Source organism: Sturnira hondurensis, unplaced genomic scaffold (genome assembly GCF_014824575.4).
Source record: "Sturnira hondurensis isolate 20B ecotype Veracruz unplaced genomic scaffold, ASM1482457v3 Scaffold0018097, whole genome shotgun sequence".
Taxonomy (NCBI): domain Eukaryota; kingdom Metazoa; phylum Chordata; class Mammalia; order Chiroptera; family Phyllostomidae; genus Sturnira; species Sturnira hondurensis.
Window position 1 is genome coordinate 4299755 of NW_028090728.1, and position 19811 is coordinate 4319565.

Genomic DNA, 19811 nt, shown 5'->3' on the forward strand with positions numbered 1-19811 from the left:
GCCCTGACTGGTGTGGCTCGGTCAGTTGGGTTAGTCCCTCAGAGCGAAAGGTCACTTTGGGGGTGACTTTTCCCGTAAGTCCCCCCATCTGCCACAGATGAAAGTAAACATGACAAGACATGATCTGCTTGGGAAGGAGAGGTGGCCAGTCCCTTAGAAGGGAAGGGCTTTGAGCAGTGGCCAGTTTCTCAGGGGGGGAAAGGCCTCAAGCCCCCTCCTCCAGGGGCTTTTATTGGGTGGTAATACATAGTAATACAGGGCAGCAAGGACCAAACAGTAGATAACAATTTCAAAGAAATCTGAGGGCTTAGTCTGAGTCAGAGTCTGTCAGGAAGAGAGTTTTAGGGTTTCCTGCTTGAACCTTTAATGTATAAATGAAAGCACTCTTAGCAGAGCAGATTTCACGGGTTTTTCAGGAAGTCTCTGTGATGCCAGATTTTTCCCAGGGACACGCTCTAGCAAGGCAAGGAGCTGCACCCCTCCCCATCAGGTATTCAGGCTTAAGGGGATTAGGGCCAGGAAGCACTTCTCCCAGAGGACTGGGGCTATGTCACATAACTGGGTGGCAAGAGTCCATTGCTCACTCTTTGTTGCAGCCCCACCCCCAAGTCCCTCCATTATGGCCTCCCAAGTGATCAAGTCTGGCTTAGATTGCTCCCCACTGTGAGGAGACTCACTCGTCATGGACTTCCAACCATGCTTTGGGGGCAGAGAGAGGAAACTGAGGCAGCCTTTGCTACCAGAGACAAGCTTTGTCTCCTGTGGCTCTCATTCCAGAGGTCACTCATTCATCCTTAGCCTCGGGGGTGGGGGGAGGGCAGGGTTAGGGTTACCACTCCTGAAACCAGGCAGAGCGGTCCCCAACAGGTCACCAGTCCAATTCCAGGTCAGGGCACATGCCTGGGTCTCCCATGCATAGGAGAGGCAACCAGAGTTTCTCACATCAATGTTTCTCTCTCTTTCTCTCTCTCTTCCCCTATCTCAACAAATAAATAAAATCTCTTTTTTAAAGAGGGAGTGGGGTGGGCACTGTCTGTCCTGATTGGTCAGAACAGAGCTGCTCTGCTTGGTTGAAGCTCCCCAGCTGTAATTGAGTGGGGGAAGCCTCAGTCCTATTGGCTGAAATAGGATTCCAGAAAGTCCTTTATAAGGGCTGCCTCACATGGCAAAAACATAGTTCAGGCAGGCAGTTTAGTGCAGGCTTCTCCTTGAAGTGCAGTTTGTGTGAGAGACCCCTGTGCAGAAATGGCTGTTAGGCTCTGTTTTTGTTGTTGTTGTTGTTCATTTGTTTTAATTTGAGCCCACATAGCCACCAGAAGCCCTGCTTAGTAGGTGTCTTCTTTGTCAGGGTTCACAGCAGTGATCCACTACGTAAAATATTTCTCTAACTTTGGTGAACTGAACTGCAAATTAATCAAACCAGAGGAGTGGGTAGTCAAAAACACAGTTGAATTTTGATTGGCATCTGAAGTGGGGAGAGTCTTGCAGGACTAAACCCTTAACCTGTGAGGTCTGGTGTCATCTCCAGGTAGGTAGGGTCAGAATTGCATTAAATTTGTGGGGCACTTGTCTACTAAGAATTGGAGAATTGCTTGGTGGTTTTGAAAAACACCCATCAGGTTTTGTTTCTTGCACTCAAGGCATGGGTGCAACTACACTCCAAGGAGATTTTTCTGCTGTTTGTGAAAATTAGCATTACAGACACAACTGAAGATCTGGATGCACGCATGATGACGGCCTCGGGAGGGGGTTAATACCACTTGTTTTGTCCATGGTATTTCCATGTGGAAAGCTGAGACTCCGCAGTTCTCCTCTTTACTGTCCTCCCTCTAATGGGGATGTGGACAGTCTGTCCTGTGGAGACAGAGTGGTCTTAGTGTTCCCTGTGATCACTGGCGGTGCTCCACAGTTCCCATGCCTCTGATCATCTCAGCAAGGACATGGTGGGAACAGAAGAACTCCTTCTAAAAGCACATTCTTGACTCCACCTAGTCATCCTGGCAACTGTTCTCCATGTGAATACATTAGAGTTATTTCATGAAACCACTGCAGTGTTCCTGCCATGCACAGGCTTTACCCAACACAAGGCAACACTGAGTCAAAGTGTGGTGGTCTCTGGAGCCACCACTAATGATAAAAATGTAATGTTCCTACAACTCTTATGTGGTACTTCTCTTTGGCAGAGCCACTGGGTTAGTGCATATTTTGTTCCCTATGAATCATCTCATTTAGCAAGACCAGTTTAAGAAAGGTCATTCATGTGCTGTGTCCTTCTTTTACTTTCTAGTCATGATAAGAGGTAGGTTTGCCCCACACTAAATCTTCCTGTGCTGTTTTAACCTGGGAGCAAACATTGCCCCATCTCATAGGCCCCCTCCTCACTCCCAGGGCTAAACTACCCTGCTGGCTGGCCTTGTGTGTGGCCACATGTGGCTGGCTCCAAAAATGGCCGCCTGGCCAAATGCTTTTCCTCAACCCAGAACCTGTAAATAGTAGCTTATGTGACAAAAAAAAATGTGAGCACATCAAGAATCTTGACAAGAGGAGCTTTCCCCAATTCTCCTGCACCCTAGAGGCAATCACATGTCTCTTTAGAAGAGACAGTCAGAGGGAGTGCGGACATACACAAGGAGAACGTGAAAATAGAGGCAGAGACGGGATGATGTGGCCACCAGCTAAAGGACAGCTGAAGCCACCAGGAGCTGGAGAGGTGATGCAGACTCCAGCCCTCTGGAGTCTGTGTGTTGTGGATGAGGTAAACAAATTCACATGGACTACCGAGTTCTGTGGAGAAAAAGGGATGGCACGGCTACTCTCTCAAGAGGAGAGTACCCCAACCCTTGCCTGGACAGGCTTTTATTGCTTTCCAGTCGCATTCCATCAAAGAAGGTCTTCACTCTTTCTAGATTTAGTTAAGTGATTACTTCTTATGGATAACAAAAAAAGAAAAAGAAAAAAATTGCAAATGCAAGGGAATGATAAAAATGATTGATTTGGTTACATTTCATCCTTGGGACCTCTTAGCACAAACTTCAGTGAGTTGCTTCAGAGATATACATTAAACATCCGCAGTCTTAGCTCAGGGTGAGGGAGTTTTAGCAAAAGCAAATCTCATAGCACCCTAGCTAGAATGCAGACCTGATTCCCTATGGGAAGCGAATCTGCACATCTGGCTCCTGTGTGCTGCCTCACATTGATTGCTTTTCCAGATCGATACTCGGCTACATTTGCCATTGCCATGCTGATCAGTTCCTTATAAAAAGGCAGTGAAGCATCTGTCCCTAAACCTCCAGAAGGAGCTTGGCCTGGCCACAAGGCAGGAGGTAGTCAGGAGAGAGGAAACTGAAGGTACCCCAGGACTAAGACAAAGGACATTGATACAGGACAGAGACCCTGTTCTAAGACCAGTTGTCCCCACTTTCTGGAAAAGCACTGAATCAATGAATCATGACTGCACCTGCACAGAAGATGCTACATGACCCCTGCTTCATTGTAATAGCATTATAATAAATCAGCATTGTGGGACCCCCCTCCCCTGGTCGCCAATCAAGGAAATCATGGGGGACTAACTATTTCCACATGCACAATAAAAGCCCACCAAAAACAGCGAGGAAATATCTGCCCCATAAGAATACAATCCTTCCAGCCACTGAGGGTCAATCTCTGCTTGGAGTTGACCTGCTCCCATGTTTTTCACTATGCAATATCACTTAATAAATCTGCCCTCTCTCTTTCTGCTATAAACTCTTAATGTGTTCTGTTCAATTCGTTGCTCGAGATCACTAAAAACCTGGCTACCTGGGCCCAACTGTCACAGCCATACCTCCTTCCTGAATTGGCAGAGTATATTCCTGTTGTCTGCCCTCACCACCCCCTAGTTTGGGCACTTCACTATAGCTGCCCCAGGAAGCTGACACCAAGGCGTCCCCTTGGCTTATGGCAGGTGGGTAGAAGGGACAGTGCCCCATTTCTAGAGGAAGGGCTTCAGGAAACACTGTGAGTTACTGCCAACCTTGTGCGCCACTTCTGGACCCCAAGACCTGCACACCCCAGGGAGAAGCTGCTCCCTGAAACCAGAGAGAGGACATGTCAGTGCCACCTGGAGGCAGCAATCAGAAGCCTGGGGGCTGCTCTTGGAGGTCACTCAGGGGTGGGGCTGTCTTTATGCAGCATTAGCCACTATTAGTCACTATTGTGACTGGGGTGGGGTCAGAGAGGGAGCAATGGCATTTGTTGGGCTCTCTCAGATTTTGGTCCCCTCTGCCGCTTCTCACAAGCAAATTGGGCCCTTCTTGTGCTGGTTCCCGGGTGTGTGGGCTTGTGTACCATTTAGGACCCTGTGGGTGTCCCCAACAAACTTTCCTGTGAGGCTGGGCGCTTCTTCTTGTACCTCAACCCCCCAAAGTTTTTCCAATCAGTGCTTTTAGGCTTTATTTCCTGTTGCTGGGGCCTCGGCATATGAGGATAACACTCTAACCATCTGAGCTACCCATTCAGTGCTGAAATTCCCCATTTTTTAAAAAGATCTTTTTATTTATTTTTAGAGAGGGAGAGAGGGAGAGAAACATCAATGTGTGGTTGCCTCTCACACACCCCCTACCAGGGACCTGGCCCACAACCCAGGCATGTGCCCTGACTGGGAATCAAACAAGTGACCCCTCAGTTCAAAGGCTAGCACTCAATCCACTGAGCCACATCAGCCAGGGCGAATTTTCCCATTTTTTTTAAAGTAAAGAACTCAGCCCTGGCCAGTGTGGCTCAGTTGGTTGGAGCATTGTCCCATAGCCAAAAGGTTGCAGGTTTGATTCCTGGTCAGGGCACAAACCTAGGATGCAGGTTCAATTGTCAGTCCAAGCATGTCCAATCCTTGGTCCGGAAGCATACAAGAGGCAACTGATAGGTGCTTCTCTCTTCCATGGATGTTTTTCTTTCTCCTTTCCTGTCTCTCTAAAAGCAATGAAAAAGAACTGGCAAGAGAAGAGAGTTACCTACAAAGGAATTCTGATAGGACTTTTAGCTGAGTTCCAGCCAAGATGGAGGTGTAGGTGGAGATACTGTACCTCCTCGCACAACCAAATTTAAGGACAACAAAGATTTAGAAACAAAAACACAACGAGAACAGACAGAAAATTGAACTGGACCGAAGTCCAACAACAAACCATTCATCAAGACCGGTAAGAGGGGCAGGAAAGGAGTCCCGGCAGGAAAAGGCAGTGGTTGATGACTTGGGTATGGGGAGAAAATGAGAAAATCCAGTGATACGTTCAAGGCAGCTGGCTGACTGTGGAAACATATTCATGTGCAGATAAACCAGGCAGGTTTAAAAATGGTCAGTGAGATAGACCACACCACCCAGGGCCCCAGCAACAGGAAATAAAGCCTAAAAGCACTGATTGGAAAAACTTTGGGGGGTTGAGGTACCAGAAGCGCCCAGCCTCACAGGAAAGTTTGTTGGGTACACCCACTGGGTCCTAAATGGTATACAAGCCCACACACCCAGGAACCAGCACCAGAAGGGCCCAATTTGCTTGTGGGAAGCGGCAGAGGGGACCAAAATCCGAGAGAGAGCGCCCAACAAATGCCATTGCTCCCTCTCTGACCCCGCCCCAGTCACAATCCAGCAACTGGGTAGACCCACCCTGGTGAACACCTAAGGCTCCGCCTCACATATATAACAGGTGAGAACAGACCAAAACATTATGGCTCAAGCAGAACAGTTCAAAGCCCCAGAGTCAATACTTCTAAGAGACCAACAGGTAGGCAACCTATCAGATGCACAGTTCAAAATACTGGTGATCAGGATGCTCACAGAACTGGTTGATTTTAGTCATAAATTAGAGGAGCATATGAAGGCTAAACTAATTGAAGTGAAGGGAAATACACAGGAAACCAACAGTGATGGAAAGAAAACTGGGACTCAAATCAAGGGAGTGGACCAGAAGGAAGAAAGAAACATCCAACCAGAAAAGAATGAAGAAATAAGAATTCAAAAAAATGAGGAGAGGCTTAGGAACCTCCAGGACATCTTTAAACATTCCAACATCCAAATTATAGGGGGTACCAGAAAGGGAAGAGGAAGAACAACAAGTGGAAAACTTATTTAAACAAATAATAAAGGAGAACTTCCCCAATCTGGCAAAGGAAAGAGACTTGACCTCAGATAAGGTCAAGTTCAAAGACTTCATTATCACCAAGCCCTTATTATATGAAATGTTAAAGGGACTTATCTAAGAAAAAGAAGATAAAAATATGAAGAGTGAAAGGACAGCAAACTCAGTTATTAACAACCACACCTAAAACAAAAGCAAACCAAGAGGACAGATAGATCAGGAGCAGAACCATAGAAATGAAGAACACATGGAGGGTTAGCAACAGAGGAGTGGAATGAGGAGAGTGGGGGAGAAGGTACAGAGAATAAGTGGCATACATGGTAGGTAGAAAATAGACAGGGGAAGGGCAAAAATAGTATGGGAAATGTAGAAGCTAAAGAACTTATGACACATGGACATGAACTAAAGGGGGGAATGTGGGGGGAGGGGCATGCAGGGTGGAGGGGAATGAAGGGGGGAATGGGACAACTGAATGGGACAACTATAATGGCATAATCAATAAAATTTATTTAAAAAATAATAACGTATACAATTCAAAACAACAACAACAGAAAACACTATCAGCTGATTTCTCAAAAGAAACCTTGCAAGGAAGAAGGGGCTAGAAAGAAGTATTCCAAGTCATGAAAGTCAAGGACCTATATCTAAGATGACTCTATGCAGCAAAGCTTTCATTTAGAATGGAAGGGCAGATAAAGTGCTTCCCAGTAAGGTCAAGTTAAAGGAGTTCATCATCACTAAGCCCTTATTATATAAAATGTTAAGGGGACTTATCTAAAAAAAAATAAAAACTATGAACAATAAAGTGACAACAAATTCACAACTATCAACAACCAAACCTAAAAAAACAAAAACAAACTAAGTACACAACTAGAATACGAACAGATTCACAGAAATGAAGATCATATGGAGGGTTATCAGTGGGGAAGGGAAGAGGGGAGAAAAGGGGAAAAGGTACAGGAAATAAGTAGCATAAATGGTAGGTAGAAAATAGACAGGGGGAGGTTAAGAATAGTATAGGAAATGGAGAAGCCAAAGACATTATATGTATAACCCATGGATGTGAACTAAGGTGGGGAGAAATGCTGGAGAGAATGGGAGTACCAGGCAGAGGAGAATAAAGGGAAGGAAAAAATAGGATAATTATAATAGCATAATCAATTAAATATACTTTTAAAAAATATTTATTTATTTTTAGAGCAGGTGGGAGGAAGAAAGAGAGGGGGAGAAACATTGATGTGTGGTTGCCTTTCCCTCACCCCCTGTGGAGTTCCTGGCTGGCAACTCAGGCACATGCCCTTCTTAGGAAACAAACCCAGAGACCCTTTGGTTCACAGGCTGGCATTCAATCCACTGAGCCACACCAGCTCAATAAAATATACTTAAAAGTAAAATGAAAGCAATGAAAGTGTCCTCTGTTGAGGATAATAAATAAATAATTATTTAACACATCAGTTTTATTTTTGAGTATGAGTTACAAAGAATTTAAGGTCACCTCATCACGGCTTGACCCTGCTTATATAGTGATAATCAAAGTCATGGCCATGCATATGTTTAGCATATGTCCTGGGAAGGTGTGATTTTATAATCATCCTCCTTTTTTACTCAGAGCTGACATGTTCTGCTGTGAATGCATTTTGTATCCATGTACAACTGTAATACCTGCTCATTCCATCTTCTCAAAGCTGTCCTTTGATGTTCATATTCATTCATCCCAGCAGGCCGATATCACTGGAGAAATAATAGTGTTCTACTTCTGCCTTAGGGTTCTCCAGAACACACATTTCATCATGTTATTTTTTTGAAAAAGGAAACAAAACCCTTTTAACTTTGTCATATCTGTGAGTGTCCATGGAATGTGAACTCTACTGACACCTATGAGTGCACTTGTGGAGAAACAAGCTCCATTTTATTACATATTCTCAGTGTTTTGATTAATGTACAACTAAGCAGGTCCTGAGGGAACATCTTACTATGGTGGCGTGCAGTGATTCCTCTAAGATCTCCACACCCTAGCCCTCAGATTTTCCAGGTGTTACGTGTCCCACACCAATGGACTTTGCAACTGTCATTAGTGATAGACTTCAAGGAGATTATCCTGGCTATCCTGGCTAATTGCATGAGCCTTTGGGCCCTGGTAATGGTTGACTGGCCCTTGCTGGAGGGGACCACCTGGAGAACTTGAGAAGGAATATGGGCAGGCCTGGGGAGAAGAGACAGCTCCACTCAGTCAGCTGAGAAAAAGGTCCTCATCCTACATCATGAGGAAGTGCCAAAAACCTGAGGGAGTCTGGGGGTGCAATTAACTCTAGAGAGGAAGGCAGCCAGGCAGACATCTTGACTTGAGCCTGCAAGCTAAGAGAGCCCATGTGAGCCATGCTGCCTGGACTGTCAGCCTTCAGACCTACAAGATAATAGAGGACTGTTCAGTCACTACATTGGAGGTACTATGTTATGGCAGCAAACAAAAAGTAACATGAAGTCTGTTGTAAAGTTAGCTGGAATAGTTTGAGTTAATAGAGAGGTTCTGGGAATTTGCTTTAATGATAAGCAGCCCCACCCTGGCCTGGTGCCTGGGTTGGTTGGAGCTTCCCACACATCAAAAATGTTGTGGTTCCCTCGCCAGTGGGGATGCACACAAGAGGCAACGGATGGGTCTGTCTCTCTCTCTCTCTCCCTTCTTCATTCTTTAAAATCAATACACATATCCTCAGGAGAGAATGAAAAAATAGATAAGCCACCTACTTGAAGCTAGCAAACTTGGAGGAGATCTAGGCACTATGGAAACAAGGTCACTGGGCCCTGCTCCATCCTTCTGACGTCAGCCACACTTCACTCTAAGCCTTCTCGGGGGCAGAAACACACTTTCATTGAAGACAGTGCAGGTCCTTGAAAAGACAGATGGCAGATGATCCTTTTGATATCTGTAGACCACCCTGAGAGCGAGAATCTCCTGGAACTGGGGACCTCACACTATAATTCCAACTTCAATTCTGAGGTGTGGGTTTTCTCTACCACTGAGCAACTTAGTCATTTCTGACACTACCCACCTAGACAGTGTCAGACCTCACAGATTAACCCCAAGCTGAACCTCTTATAAAGTGGGTATCCATAGGGCAGAGACCCTGTTATAAGAAGCCTGGCTGGAATTGTCGAGTTTGGCAGCTTCCGAGGTACTCTGGGGTTTCATATGCCCTCTAGGTGCTTTGATGTGGGTTCAAACATAGGTGAGAACAGTGGACCTCATGACTCCTTTACTGAAAGTCAACTCATGGGCCATCATCAGCTTGCTGTGCTCCTGGCCCAGAGGGTGGAAAAGCAGGACTTGGAGACAGATAGTAGACTTTGGAGGAGTTTCCTGTAAAGGGAGCCAGAGAAATGGGGTGTCAGCAGGGTTCCTTACAACAGCTTGAAGCCATAATGTCCATGTACTCATCAGCTCCAGAAGAGCCTTTGCAGGACACAGCTCACCATGGCTTTGGGCACTGCTGACCCAAGACCACCCATCCCTGTGGGAGCCCCACTCTTGCTGATATAGCGAGCTCATAGTCCAGGTGGGTCAGGTCTCTCTGTCATGCAGGCTAAGGACAACAGAATTTTTAAATTGGAGAAAATAACAGCATGTTTGTTTGCTGATGGGGATGATCCCACAGAGACGATAAACAAGGCCAACCAGCATTACCCCCAAATCTCAAGAACCTACAACAAGACGCAGAACACACCCTTTATTTCCCTAGTTATATATGCAAATACCATGAGCAACAACAGTAGGCAATGGCTGTCCTAGCATAGGGAGGGCTTGCCTCAGATGCAGTACAGAAACTGCCTAGTGATTGGCACCATGTGTATGCACAGACATAACCTTGTCTATAAAATGTGTGTGCACCATACAAGCCAAGCCTAGGGGAATATTTGCATCTGAAGCTACCTTCAATTTGCAGGTGAAATCTCTCCAAAGACTTGGGGAGTCATTTTGGGTGGGCATTTTTCTCTGTACCTTTGGTCCCTCTGAGGGTATGAACCACATGGAACTCAGCTATTGAGATCATGAAAACTGCCAGCTGACCCAAATAAAAAGAGGTTTTTACATGTAATGTAGATTATGGTTTCAAATCTGGCTGGGGAGGTGAGTGGCTGCAGCTTTAGGCAGACCCTAGTTTTGTTTTTCTGTGTTCTTTTGTTTGCTCAGATATATAAAAGCTGATGACATTTCTTCCCCTCTGTCCAGATAGTGCTGGGTCTCAAGTTCCCCAGGAATGGGAAAACAAAACTAAAGCTCTTATGGTGGGAAAAGTGAGGCCTCAGACATGGGTCCAAGTGATCTCAAAGAGCAGACCAACTACTCATACCACAGGAAGTCCCTTTGCAACCCCAAAGAGTTCCTCCCTGGATGCTCCTAGAGAGGTCATAGAAGGCTCTTAAAATTTATTGCCCTACCATCCTCATCCCCTTTAACCCTTGGGGTACCTGGACAGTCTCCTGAATGAGTGACAGCTCTGGGAAGATTAACCAACGGTGCCAGGCCCACTGGGTCAGACCAACATCATATATACCAGGGTGACCTGGGCCTGAGCCCTCGGGCCCTTCCACCTGACACCTAGCCAAACCAGACTTGACTCAGGGAGGTAGGCAGAGATTCCATGTAACAACCGTTGTCAAGTAAAAAACAAGGCCAGATTTAGTAAGGTCACACTTTTATCTGAAAGTATTCTTGAAAGGCAGAGAAAAGGACTATCAAATAGGACAGGAAAATTCTTCCTTCTACTCATCTTAGTTCTCTGCTGGGGCTCTGGAACAAAAGACAGATATACAGGAGGAAAGCACATAGATTTTTACATGTACACAGAATCCTCATAAGGAAATGAAGACCACACGAGTGGCTAAACAAAAATGCTTTTATAGTAGGCTGAACAAAGAAAGTCAATTGTGAGAAAGTAGCTCAACCATATGGAGAGGCTAAAGAAAGATAAGAAATATGTTACCAAGGTCTGTTTGTACAAAATCCTGTTCTGTCTTAACTTTCCATCCCTGATAAGAACATTTTTTTTCCTCTCTGATGCAGGGTAGGCATCTTTCAGGTGGGAGCTTCACCTCCTGTTTTCAGGAAGAAAAGGAGAGATCAGGATGATATTAATGCATCTGCCACTATTTCAGTGTCTTCAGCTCAAAATCATCCTTGTGCAGAAGTGGCATACTTTGGGATGGCATATTCTGACAGCCTTTACTGTGGGGTTAAGTCTGCCCCTCCAGGGCTAGACAGTAAGGGATCTGTCACAGGGAGAAAGAACCAGGTGTGGAGGTAGGGTGACAGTGCAGCTTTGGGGACAGTAGATCAGGGGAGTCTTGACCCTGAAGCCAGCTAGTTCTCAGGAGATGCCAAAGGTCAGGCTGGCAATAGGGTGCAAGGTGGAGGGAGACACGGGAGCAAAGCTGGGCAAAAATGCATCTTGTTCCAGTGGGTTGGTTGGGGCAAGAGTTCAGCTAATCATCCATGATGGAAGGTCTGTGCCTGGCTTGGTCATCGGTCACCAAGCAACATCCTGAGTCTCATCTTAGTCATAGTGTTACCGAACAGGGGGTCCAAGGGGGGGCAATACTTGGCCCACTGAGGATGCCAAAAACTGCTACAGAACAACAGAGGCCCCTCCCAAGGACAGTATACCAATACCTACTGGGCACTTCTGTCCGCTGCTGCCAATTGGAAAGACATCTCTCAATGGCAGAGATTTGTGAAAAGGAAACGATATGTTTATTTAATGCGATTCAGGCCTAATGCCTTCATTGAAATATCAAAGTCTTTAAGGGTACACACACACACACACACACACACACCCCACTCCCTTATCCCACTGTCCCAACTCCGGGTACCGTAAATCAGGAAAAGAGCACACGTCCGTTTTTCAGGTTGATGGCACTGTGAGCCCTGTCCAGGCAGGATCTCCAATTAATCCAAAGTCACGCTGTACCTTCCACTGGCAAGAGTTCTTTGTACCAAGTTCCAGTCAAAGTCTCTCCCGCTTTCCAGGCCACTCGGCCAAAGGGAGTGCCCCAAAGCCGCATGGGCCTCTTCTACAAAGCTGCAGGGGTCCGCACTCCACCAAAAGCGCGTGTCTGTTTTCTTCACCTGGCCGCAGGGATCTCCATTCTGGCAAAGCTGCGTGGTTTCCCCTTTTCACCTGGGAAAGAGTGGGTCTGCACTCTGCCAAAACCGCTTGGCTCTCTCTTTCACCCGGACAAGAGGCGACCCTCACTCTGCTGAAACTGCGTGGCTCTCCCCTTTCACCCGGACAAGAGGCGACCCTCACTCTGCTAAAGCCACATGGCTCTCTCTCCAATGGCTGCTGCGTCTGCCCTCTTCCCAAACAGCACAGCTCTCCCTCTTTCACCTGGGCAAGTATGGCCCCATGTCCTAGAGCCAATCCACTCCAAGCTCTCAACGCAGGCATTGTCTCAGAGATTCAGCCCCCAGTTCCATCCTGGGTAGAAGCCACTCACTTCTCCCTGGCTCAAAACCTGGCCACAGCTATTTAACATATCTATGAAACCAGTTAAAGGTTATAGATATGTTAAATGACCATTCCAGAGGTTAGCTGCGAAACAACTCTCAATGCCCCTGCTCCATATGTCCCTTCCCCCTAACTGACACCTGGGGGGGGGGTTGGGGGGAGGGGTGAGGACATCTTAATAATATTTCCTGGATACCCTGAGCACTGGACCCCATTCCAAATCCTTTTTCTGGGTCACCCCTTGGCTGCACCCTGTATCAATAGCGGAAGGGGCTCTGTGCGGGACATAAGGGATGGATATTTCTGTATCCAACGCTGGGGCAAAATTTAACATGGTCACCACGTAAAAACCGAATGCAGAGTTCTGGCTTCTAAAGGGTTCTTCCTGCTATGAGGGAGTGGGCAGAAAGTGCTGGGAGAAAACTAGGGAGCTGTGCAAAAAGAGGTGCCACCCATGACGATGCCCACAGCAACAGAATTCCAGCTCCACACTGCTCCAGGCTGCCGGAGTTCCAGAGCCGGTCTTGGAGGCTGGGATTCCTACAGCCAGGCCCCAGCGAGGGGGAGGTAAGGGGCAACTGGCTGAGCTGGGCCCCACCGGCCAATCAGGGCGCATCCTGCTGTCCAGTGGCAAGAGCAAGCTGTGACAGAGTTGGGAGCAGTATTACGATCCGCAGCACCGGTGTGCAAGTTCCCGGGCAGCAAGACCCCGCGCTAGCATCTGGCCACCAGGGTGGTCTTCAAGAGCGTGCTGACCATGGGCGGCGTTAAGAAGTTGGGCGGCGTTAAGAAGTCGAACGGCTACCGTCCTATCACTGTAGCCCTGCATGAGATTCATAGCTACTAAAGTCCACCAAGCTGCTGATCCCCAAACGGCCGTTCTAGTGCCTGGGACAGGAGGTGGCACAGGACTTCAAGACTGACCTGCGCTTCCAGAGTTTGGCCAGGATAGTGTTGTAGGAGGCGAGCCAGGTATACCTGGTAGGGCTCTTCCAGGAGATCAACCTGTGCTCTGTCCACACCAAGCACATCACTGCCAAGCCCAAGGACATCCAACAGGCTCACGGCATACATGGCCCACGCTCCTAGGCTCAGTGCAGGTAGAGAGTGCCACTCTCACCCTGAAGATACTTCTTATTTATTTATGTATTTATATTTGGAGAGAAGTGGGAAGAAAGCAAGGGAGAGAAACATCAATGTGTGGTTGCCTCTCGCACATCCCCTACTGGGGACCTGGCCCACAACCCAGGCGTGTACCTTGACTGGGAATCAGACAGGGCACCCCTTTGGTTTGCAGGCTGGTACTCAATCCATTGAGCCACACTGAGCACCCCAAAGGTTATTTTCAGAGCCACCACCTGCTCACAAAAGGTACGGTGGCAACTCAGACTTCCTCTCAGATAGTTATCCCTCCTCCAGTTCCATTCAAGTCAAAAGTCCAGCTGGTTGTGTTTGTTAACTAGGTTCTTGAGGTTTCCTAGTTAGTGAAGTGAAGTCCCATTGGGAAACCACATCTAAGAGGGTGCTTTGCCTGGGAAGTTAGCTGAGCAGTAGCTGGCTCACAGCATGCAGACAGACTTCCCAACGCAGAAAGTTAAGACAGTCAGTGCTCAGTGGAGAGAGGCAGCAGGCCAACTCACCTCTTAGTAGAGGGGCTGAGCCGAGGTAACCTGAGCCTGGCTGAGAGGATAAGGGTAAGGATTTTTTTTCTTTCGTGGTGCTGGCTGAGAACATTTATTAAGGAGTCATGTTAATAGAAGGCAAGTGCTGTCCAGTGGTGATGATAGGGAATAAAATCCATCCCTGCAAGACTAAGTGTTGACTCACAGCTGTGTGGGCAAGGCCTGCATGGAAAAGCAATTGCTGTGAAACCTGCTCTGGGGTTCCAGTGCTATCAGTATGCATGGCTGGATTTTTCCTTGAGCCTATTTGATATCATTAGATTCAATTAAAATAGAACACACAGAACTGTGTTCTAAAGGTTTAGAAGAGTGTCTTTTAAATTTTAAGGTGTAGCCCTGGCTGGTATGGCTCAGTGAATTTGATAGGGGAGTTAAGAGTTGGAAGATTTTAGTTTAAGGTAAATAGTTATAAGCCTAGCAAGTAATGTATATGTTAAAGCTTTTGTTTCAGAAACTACAGATAAAGCCCACCCTGGCTCCTGGGAAAATAGACGAACTTCTGGGCCACTGCTAAAGATTATGCCTGGAGACAAGAGGAGGCATCTGGGCCTTTGTGATTCAGGGAAGGGCAAACAACCACCCACCCCTGAGAACAGCTAACTGCCCGGGACAGAAATCTTGCAGCTTCTTTCACCTAACCCTCTCTGAATTTCAACCCCCCTCACCACACCTTGTTTATTCCCTGCTATAAAAACCTTGTCCTGGAAAGGAAAGACAAGATGGTCTGTTAGTGTATGAACCTACTATCTTCTCAGATTGCTGGCCATCTGAATAAAGTGCCCATAGAGATCCAATCTCTGCCATTGCTTATTGGGTTTGGTAGTGACAGGCAGCCCGAACTTCGTTGTCTTTTCTGGTTTCAGATTGAGTGCCCACCTGCAAACCAAAGGGTCACTGGTTCAATTCCCAGTCAGGGCACATGCCTGGGTTGCGGGCCAGGTCCCCAGTAGAGGCTGCATAATATGCCACCACACATTGATGTTCCTCTACCTCTTTCTCCCTCCCTTCCCCTCTATCTAAAAATAAATAAATAAAAGCTTTACATTTTAGGGTATATATAAGTTAATGGGTGACAAATCCTTGAAGGCCCACCCAACAAAGTCTAGTATTCAGGGACAGCCACATTCTGGTTTGAAAGTTAATACTAGACTTCTCTTTAATGCATTTAAGCATGGACATCGTGCCTGTGTTGTGTTTCTGTTTCACACCAAAGTTTCGCTCAACATTGGAGAGCTAAACATACCTGTCCTTCTGTGTATCTTGCTGTGTGGCCTTGGGAGGAAGGAATTCAGGCAACCAGCCACATTTGGGGTAACTGGATGCAGATTGGTAGTTTTTGGCTGGGTAGGGTGGACAATCATGATAAAACTTTACCTTTTTGTAGGTGAACAAGCCATTGGCAGAGCCACATCCTATTCTTTGTATCTAGAGCAAGGGCTAGCATTGCATGTTCCACCCAATTTTGCTAAGTTTTTCTCTTCAGTGGGTGTGTCACAGGTGGGCACAGGTAACCAGATTCTTGGTGATTGGAACAAAGATTTGAACCAAACACCCAGAGTTTATAGGCGAGAACATGGGAGCAGGCCAACTCCAAGCAGAGATTGACCTCATCGGCTGGAGGGACTCTATACTTACAGGGCAGATCCATTCTGGCTAGTTTTGGCAGGATTTTACTGTGACAAGTAGTTGTAAAGTGTTGAGGGCAAGGGAGAACTAACCAGAGCGTAGCTATAAGGAAGTAAAAGTTGTTTTGCTAACTAATGCAAAAGGGGCTCCGGGACACACCCGAAGAACAGGGGGTTCCAGAGCAATGGTCAGTCAGGCAGATAGCCATCTGGACAGTCACTAGGGGGAAAAAATTTTACCCCTGCGCACAAGCTCAACTGACCAATCAAGTAAAGGAGCACGAGCCAGTGCATGAGTTAACTTACCAATAATAAGTAACCCTATTGTGCCCCTGAGCCAACCACTAACCGCCACATCTGCTTCTGTATCCAGCTTGCTTGCGCGTCTCCATAAAACCCTAAGCCTGTAAGCGTTTGGCGCGACTCCCGTTTGCAGCCCTCGCGGGCACCGTGTCCTTGGACACTTTGAGAGTTCGCCCCTGCACAGGTTAAATTTGGCCAATAAAGTAACACCTTTGAAACCCTGAAAGTCTCTGACATTTGTTCTTGCGGTTTCGAATGCAACATTTGGAGGCCCCAGCAAGATGTCCCTTTGCGGAGTTTCGGTTCGGAGACCGGACGGGCAGTCCGGGCTGAGTAAGTATTCGCGAGGATCCTCTTTTGGTTTTGGAAGGTCTAGACCGCTTGACCCTGAGGTGGTAGGTAGGACGCTGCCGGCAGTCCACCCAGGGATTCTCACAGGAGGGGATGCCCTCGGGAGTTGTGACTAGGTCACATTTGGTATTATTTTCGTTTCGCGCTTGCTTTCATTTTGCGCTACGCCGCGCCGCAACAGTCTGAGAGTGACCATATGCCTGAGAACCGCGGTTTGCTTTTGTGTGGGTGTGAGAGACGGGTGTTGTGTTTTAGTGACTGGGTTCCTAATTCTTTTAATTTCAGCTCTCATTTTCGAGATCCCAAAGGTTGTCCAATATATAAAAATGGGCCAGAGAGAGTCCGTGCCTGGGACCCCCCTTGACTGCTTGCTAAAGAATTTCCAGAGACGTACGAGCGGCTACAGGGGACCTCCGCTGGACCCAGAGTTCCTCCGAACCCTTTGCCAGCTCGAGTGGCCCACCTTTAATGTTGGCTGGCCCACGGAGGGCACCTTTGATCTGCCCACCCTGTTTGCCATCCGGGCAACGGTTTATAGGGTACCCCACCCAGACCAATATTTGTACATAGATGTCTGGGTGGACATTGCCACTGAGTGCCCAGGTTATATTAGAAGATGTATGCAGACAAACAGGAGGGGTAGGAGAGCAATATGTGTTACTTCAAAGCCCAGAACAGGAAGGGGGGAGGAATCTGGCAATGGTCATGCCCCAAGGAAACCACTGGGTAAGCCCAGGCTTTACCCGGTACTCCCAGGGCAGCCAGAAGACCCACTTGATCCTGTGAATGCTCCACCTCCCTACCCTCTCCCAGAAAAACCAGATTCCACCCACCCGGGAGGGGATAGAGTATTAAGTCCACCACATACCCGCGGAGGCACACATTATGGGGAAGGCGCCATAACCTTGGGCGGGGTGCACGGCCCTCCGGTGGGAGATAACGCTGCCTCCACCATTTTGTTTCCCCGGGAAGCGCCGGCCATTTTGCCACTGTGAGAGGCGCCCCCAGCCCCAGATGCGCCACCGCGCGCTCCTCCCTGGCTAATATATGTACCCTTTTCCACTAGTGATTTATATAATTGGAAGCATCAAAACCCCCCATTTTTGGAAAAGCCTCAAGGGTTAATCTCCCTCCTTGAGACCATTTTTAGAACCCACCAGCCCACATGGGATGACTGTCAGCAAATCCTGCAGACCCTCTTCACATCAGAAGAAAGGGACAGGATTATTAGAGAGGCTGCAAAAGCTGTCATGGGAGAGGAGGGCAGCACAGCAGCAGGGAGGAGGGAGCTAGAAGATATCCTCCCCTCTCAGCCATCCGATTGGGACTTCCAATTTCAGTGGAGGAAGGGATGCGCTCCTCCAATATCGCTGGGCTCTACTCAGGGGATTAAAAGAGGCAGCTAGGAAGCCCACCAACTTCAGCAAAGTCAGTGAGGTCATACAAGGACGAGAGGAGTACCCTGCTGCCTTCCTAGAAAGACTTATGGAGGCTCATAGGGTATACACCCCCTAGATCCAGAAGCTCAAGAAAATAGAAGACTTGTCAATATAGCATTTGTAACTCAGGCAGCGTCAGACATTAGAAAGAAATTGCAGAAACTAGAAGGCTTTGAGGGAGAGAATATAAGTAAACTCTTAGAGATAGCCCAAAAGGTATATATCAATAGGGATGATCTGAAGGTTGGCAGGGCGAAGGAGGTTGCCAAGATTTTAATTGCCACGCAGAGGCCTTCCCCAAAAGGAAAAGGGGGACAACAAAAGGGCCAGAGGCAGCGGCTGGATACAAACCAATGTGCCTATTGCAAAGAGAAAGGACACTGGAAGCGAGACTGCCCAAAGTTAAAAGCAGAAGCCCTCAGCCAGAAACAGGGCCCAGAAGTCCTGCTCCAAACCCTAGACTGACGGGGCCAGGGCTCCATCCCTGTAGGCTCCCAGGAGCCCATGGTCACCTTGACAGTCGAAGGCAAGCCAATAGACTTCCTGGTCAGCACAGGAGCCACATTTTCAGTTTTAAAGAAACCACAAGGGCAGATCCAAAAGGCCACCACCAAAATAGTGGGGGCAACGGGTAAAGCGGAGGCCTATCCCTGGACAACGGCCAGGATTACTGACTTAGGCCAAGGCACCATCACCCACTCCTTCCTAGTCATTCCAGACTGCCCTTATTCGCTACTCGGAAGAGATTTGTTGCAGAAGCTCCAAGCCACCATCACCTTCAGACAAGTGGGGAGCCCCTCAGAGGAGAAGGACCAGGGATTGGAGGTCCATCTAGAGGTAATGGTGCCTTTATCTGAAGAATACCTACTTGCAGCCCTGTGAGAAGGTAAGGAGGAGGGAGTCGGGGTAACACACTACTGGATCCAGAGGCGCTACGTGCAGAAGTACCCAGGGTATGGGCGAAGACGAATCCTCCGGGACTAGCAGCCCACCAACCGCCAGTGCTAGTTCAGCTGGCTAGTACCGCCAGCCCCATCAGAATCAGGCAATACCCTGTTCCTGCAAGAGCCAAACAAGGGATTGCCCGGCACCTGCAGCGGCTATTAGAGGCTGGGATCCTCCGGGAATGCCAGTCCGCCTGGAATACCCCATTACTCCCTGTCCAGAAGCCAGGGACCCAAGACTACCGCCCGGTACAGGACTTGCGTGAAGTAAATGCCAGGGTAGAGACTATACACCCCACGGTGCCAAATCCATATACCCTGCTAAGCTCTTTGCCTCCCATGCACACTTATTACTCCGTCCTAAACCTGAAGGACGCCTTCTTCTGTATCCCCCTGGCCCCCCAGAGCCAGGAAATATTTGCCTTCGAGTGGAATGACCCAGAGAACGGACTAGTGGGGCAGTTCACGTGGACCAGGCTCCCACAAGGGTTTAAGAACTCCCCCACTATTTTCAACGAGGCCCTCAGTAAAGACTTGCAGGTTTTCCGTTCCTCCCACCCATCGATTGTGCTGCTCCAGTATGTGGATGATATCCTCATAGCTGCCAGGACCAGAGGGGAGTGCGAAGAAGCCACCATAGATTTGCTGCGGGACCTCGAGAGGAAGGAATACCGAGTCTCCGCCAAGAAAGCCCAGATCGTGACTCAAACTGTAAGTTATTTGGGATATAACTTACAGGGGGGACAGAGGACTCTGTCAGGTCAGTGGATCCAGACAGTCTTGCAGATTCCTGAGCCCACCACCAAGAGGCAAGTACGGGAGTTCCTGGGGGCAGTTGGCTACTGCCGATT

General features: G+C 47.9%; 1 long non-coding RNA gene across 1 annotated transcript; it reads left to right on the forward strand.

Annotated features, from left to right (window-relative positions):
- Window positions 1-1457: 1457 nt before the first annotated feature.
- Window positions 1458-17998, forward strand: LOC119002735 (uncharacterized). Its single transcript, XR_005069797.1, has 3 exons — window positions 1458-1470; window positions 3079-3084; window positions 17918-17998. It is a non-coding gene; the product is annotated as an uncharacterized LOC119002735 (long non-coding RNA).
- The last annotated feature ends 1813 nt before the right edge of the window (window positions 17999-19811 follow it).